The 6,000-nt window shown below is 36.3% G+C and overlaps 1 pseudogene; it reads left to right on the top strand.

The window, feature by feature from the left end:
• Window positions 1-4,704: 4,704 nt before the first annotated feature.
• On the top strand, window positions 4,705-5,643 carry LOC106803295 (vomeronasal type-1 receptor 4-like; annotated as a pseudogene).
• Window positions 5,644-6,000: the final 357 nt, after the last annotated feature.

Consider the following 6,000-nt stretch of genomic DNA (forward strand, 5'->3'; position numbering starts at 1 on the left):
TATGTTACTTTCATTATATAATCTAGAGAAAAGTCCAGATGCACTCTATTCTTTTTTTCTTTTTTGACATATATGAAATATACGTGTAAGGTTTTTTTCCTATTCCTCTTCCCTGCATGCACATTGTTTTTTGAAAGAGATATAAGCTGCACTTAAACTCACATAACTTGGAGCAGTTACATCAGAGCACTCTGTTGAAGTATTTTCCTGAGGTTCAAACTTCTCATGCTGATTATTGAATAAACTCTTATGCTCTTTATTTCAGTTGATAGCCATCCATTTATGCTTGTAGGGCAAGCTGAATTTTCTTTTAATGAGTAGTAACATTGAGAGAAAAAGATTTGTTGGCTGTAATGGGCTGATTAGAAGGAATCTCCTTCAAGGAGAAAGAGAAAGAATTAAGCATGGAAAGATGGTGAAGCTTTAATGAGGTGCATCAGGCAGACTTAACATTTCGTAAAACTAGATATTACCAGGAGTCAGCATTGGAAAGTGGCTCTTGCTCTAAGCTAAATGTTCTGTTGACTATTTTAATGGAGAAGTGGAAGTAAGACGCAGCAGTGACCCTCCATCCTACTATCAGAGGCACAGGGATGCACTACTGGAAATATTATGCACCTCCAAATTTATTGAAGTTCTCAAGGGTAATTATAATTTACATCAATGCATGCTGTCTGCTCTTGCCCTAAGAATGGATCAAAACAAGACATGTCCTTCAATGTAGTGAACAGAAATAGGGACCTTTCTGAGTCAAACCATGCACTCCCCATAGGAAGGAGATTGTCCGTGTTGCATAACAACACACAATGGATATTGATCCCAGTACAGTCCTGTGAACTGAGACAAAGTGACCGACTTTGTCTCCAACTGACTTGGAACCTGGAAATGACCGATCTTTGCTCAATTGTGACAACGCCAGTCCATAATTACATCTGATACATGGGCAAATATTGTTTGGGTTGTAGATATACAATAAATACTTCTGTAATTTTTACTGACTTGATATTTAACAAATCTGAACTGAGTGATAACCATATCACAATATAGTGTAACCCTGGCCTTAATGATAAGATTCAATTGCCTCATGTATATAATACTGATGTTGATGATCAAATGTATTGATCAAATTTGGGGAAGGGAATATTGGAGAGCGAACTTAGATGAAATTATAGACTTGTTTGTAAAAATGAACCAAAGGATTAATTTCAAATTATAATTAATACTTGTATTAATTACAAAAACAACCCATGTTCATCACTATAAAATCACTAGAAAATATGTTTAGGGAACTGTGATACCCATTCAATGTCTTGACTTGAGTGAGAAGCATTGGCTTATCTGCTAGTTAAAGGGAAAAAAAGAAAACAATGGAACAATAAAATCATTTTAATGTAGAAGGCAAGTTGTGTGATGGTAGTTAATTCCAGTTCTATGTTCTTTTAACAAAGTCGTCACAGAGAGGGATATTTGAACTTGCCCTTGTATTTTTGAGCAGATTCTGATTGAGAATTTAAAAATCAGAAACAATTATACCTATTACTTTGTGAAGAATAGAAGAAGAAAATGTTTGAGCTGAAAGTTTTCAGAGACAAATGAGAGGCTGATATATTAAGTAAGTTTTGAGTTGAAATGAAATAAATAAAAATAGTTAATGAAAATAGTTTCTGTCATGGACTAAGTAATAGGCAATAGGGATATATTACTAAACAAAATAAGGGAAAAACACAGAACGTAGGCTATAATATGCCTGAAAATACAAAATAAAATAATTAAATCATCCTCAAGTAGCAATTGACAAAAACCAAGATCGACAGGAAAATGTATAGTAAGAATCTAAGTTATCTTGATTCATTTGGTTTGATGTGACTCATATTTCTTTTAATTTCATAATAAAAATATAAAATCCATAGTCAATCAAAAATCATGACTAAGAGCCCAGAGTCTAAACTCAGACCCTTTTGAAGTCCTAATTCTATTTCACCCCTAATTCCGTCACTTCCTTGTTCTAGCACATAATATAACTGTAATTCTTCTAAAAATAAAAAATAGATAAATAAATGATATAATCTTTCTATTATACCATCTGATCATTGTGCTTTAGATTCTGAGTGGATCTTTAATAATCATTTCTCTTCTCTGTATGGATATTGTTCTTTTCTATCTTCAATCACTAGTGGGAAGTTAATACTAGCAAATTATATTTTCCTCTAAAATGCCCATATTAATTGGCATTGAATTGTGTACATGAGTCCAAATTAATTGAGACTGAGTTGGGCAAATGTTTTCAATGATTTTTAAATACGTTATTGGCATCGTGTTCTTCCTTTTACTTGTATTTCTTTAAAAATCAGTCTCAGGAACTTTGTGTCATTCCATTTCCCTGCTCATAACTAAAATCATGATTCAATCAGTGCCTGAGGACTAGGAAAACACTCGATTGCAGGAAGAAAAACTCAGAGAAGCATAAAATCCAGTGAGACACACATACTTGCTGCCAGTCCCCCATGTGCCAGACCTCAGCATTTCTTGCTCCCTCCATGCGAGTCCTTGTCTGCCTCCAGGGTTGATGGAAAAAAAAAAGCCTCTCTCAAACACTCCCATAGTCTCTGTGGAGAAAACAACTAGACACTTGTAATAGTTTTTGGCAATTAGCAACTAGGAAAAATTTTTTCACAAATATTCTCAGCTCCCCAAGCCTGTCCTCTCACTGCAACTATAGATGAAAAGATAACTGCAGTTCTGAGAAGAGATGAGGTCACAGAATCACAAACCCATATCTAGTTGTCTGACTGTCTTCCTTCTTCTCACACAAGTATTGGTTGTTGTGACCTTCACACTGAGCCCACCGTCCTGGCAGCTGGAGGAGGAGTATACAGAGGTTTTCTGTTTTGTTTTTTTTTTTATTTCAGCCAGAGAAGTAGAATCTCTAAGAGAAGAAGGTGTGCCTCAGCAGATGTAAGTAATCACACTGGAAAAAGGGATTATTATGAATATGAACCTGGTCTAGTGTCAGTCACAGGGTAAGGAGGTATCATTCCTGATGCCTCAGCAGAAGTGGTGAAGAGAAGTGGGGGTCCTAGACCTTACACCAATCCCGATGGCTCCTAAAGCCATTTAATGAATTCTCCACTGATGGGGATTGTTGATATTTAATCTAAGTGATATTAAAAAAAGGTAAAAATAAATTAATTAATTAATTAATAAAATGAAATAAAATAAAAGAAAGAAAAAAAAACAAAAAACGATTTTTAAACTGTTTATATTTGGAACTGTAGTTCCAAAATCAGTCTGCTGTTCAGATTACCGTATAAAAGTCGTGCCAAAATTTTCAGGATCTCTAGAGATGTGCCTATAATACATCTTTGACTGTAATGAAGACTATGACAAATCTACAGGCATTATCTAAACCTCTGCACAATGTATTTGATTGGCAATTGCAAGAAGAGAAATGATTTCTCTAAATCTGATTGTATGATGCAATTATGGAGACGGGAATTGTGTCTCCACTGTAAACATCTGTTCTCTTTTAATTATGATGAAACTATTTTCCCTTTTGAAGTTAGGGAAGCAGCATTTAAGGGAAAAGTAACTTTAGATAGTTAAAGGTTTTAGACTTCATCTGTCAGGCCTAAATTTGCCTAGTGATATTTTCTTTCATTCAAAATATTCTAATATTAATCCAAAACTATTATTTCAACATATAGAATGCACAAGACTTCAGCCTCACAAATTTCATTATGCATATGTGTATTATATTTTAATTACTCTCACAAGTATTACCTCATTGCTAATAGTTTTACTTAGTACAAATATTAGTAAATAGATAAGTAGATGATCTGAGATGAATAACAATTTAGTTTCTGCCCTACATTATTTTGTCACATTCCGTAGTTTAAGGCATGACATGAGATTGTTCAATAATTTGAAATAATGTCCTTTATGCTTTTGTTTCTAGTGCAAAAGCAAGTGAGTATTTCTGTTCGCTTCCTAATACTGGGCTATCCTTGCATTCATTAATCCAAATTGCGATGGGTAGATTTCAGTTACACAGATTATCCTGAAATCAGTGTGATTTACTTTTATTATGATACCTAAAGCTATATTCATAGTTGATATTGTCCTATAGAATACATTTTTACAAGTAAGTGGAATTTTATTACAAACAAAATTAAAAGATAAAATACCAGCATTGTAAAAATATAATAAGGGGCAAAAACAAACTAATGTTGATCTGAGTTATTTGTAGAACATAGCTAACTAGACTTACTAGTATAACATGGTAATTAAATGCATTATCTTTGCTACCAGCCCAGCTGTGGTCAAGGCCTCCTTGAATCTCTAATCAAGCTGTGAAGTTTTACAAATTACTTAACTGTTCTGCTTATGTTCTCCTCTTTTTTATAATGAAAGTAATAGTACATTTTGCAGAGCTACTTTTTATACTTGTGAAGAATAGAGGAGTAACCTCATATCCAGCTTTTAGAACAGTGATACATACCTTGTAAATGCTCTTCAAAGTTTATACATTCAACTCTTGGAAACCTCTTCATAAGAGAAAAACTTAAGTAAATATTTCTAAGCAGGAACTAGTGGTAAATACAGACTACTGGATTTCAGTTGACACAATCTATGTTGCCCATGCCTCATATTCCCATGCAGGAATCTCTGGCTCTGAAGACAAATATCAGTCATTGAGAACTCAGAATGAACCCCATGGATTTGGCATTAGGGATGATATTCTTATCAAAGACTACATTTGGAATCCTGGGGAATTTCTCTCGTCTTTACCATTATATCATCCTTTACTTCACTGGGTGCAGGTCAAGGTCCACAGATTTGACTCTCAAGCACCTGATTGTAGCCAACACCTTGGTCATTCTCTCTAAAGGAGTCCCGCAGACAATGGCAGCATTTGGGTTGAAACATTTCCTCAATGATTCGGATGCAAACTTGTTTTCTATGTCCACAGAGTGGGCAGGGGTATGTCCATTGGCAGCACCTGCCTCTTGAGTGTCTTCCAGGCCATCATCATCAGCCCCAGGAACTCCAGGTGGACAAAGCTTAAAGCAAAAGCTCCCAGGTTCATGAGAATCACCAATATCTTCTCATGGATCTTGCACAGGCTGGTAAATATCATTTTTCTTAAGTACACAATGGGAAAATGGAGCAACACAAACATCACAATGAAAAAGGATTTGGGATACCGTTCTTGGGAAATCAATAGCAAAATCACACGATCACTACATGCAGCATTGTTATCATTCCCTGATGTTCTTTGTTTGGGGCTCATGCTCTGGGCCAGTGGTTCTATGGTTTTCATCCTGTACAGACACAAGCACGGGGTGCAACTTATTCATAGAACCAACATCTCCGCCAGATCCTCCCGAGTCCAGAGCTACCCAAAGCATCCTTGTCCTGGTGGTTGCCTTTGTGTCTTGTTAGGCCCTCTCCTGTGTCTTTCATGTTTGTTTGGCTCTTTTTATTGATCTCAGTCAGTTGATGGTGACCATCTCTGCACTAATCGCTGCATGTTTTCCAACTGTCAGCCCCTTTCTTCTCACGAGCCAAGACTCTAGTGTATCCTGGCTTTGCTTTATCTGGATAAGGAATACAATAGCTCCAAGGCTGATCAGAAATATATAAATTGTACTTGTATACACAATGATCAATTGCATACTCATTCATCCTCCATAAATTCATGAGTGCATTCATGACACTTACTTTACAGGAGATCAGAGGTACACACACACATGCATTATTATGAATGTGTATATATGCAGATTTAAAAGTATATATTCTAGGGGCTGGCCCAGTGGCACAAGCAGTTGAGTGCACATGCTCTGCTGCAGTGGCCCAGGATTCCCGGTTCGGATCCCAGGGGCGCACCTGACGCACCACTTGGCAAGCCATGTTGTGGCGGCGTCCCATATAAAGTAGAAGAAGATGGGCATGGATGTTAGCCCAGGGCCAGTCTTCCTCAGCCAAAAAAGAGGAGGATTG

This window comes from Ceratotherium simum, chromosome 33 (genome assembly GCF_057802395.1).
Source record: "Ceratotherium simum simum isolate JZ-2026a chromosome 33, ASM5780239v1, whole genome shotgun sequence".
Taxonomy (NCBI): domain Eukaryota; kingdom Metazoa; phylum Chordata; class Mammalia; order Perissodactyla; family Rhinocerotidae; genus Ceratotherium; species Ceratotherium simum.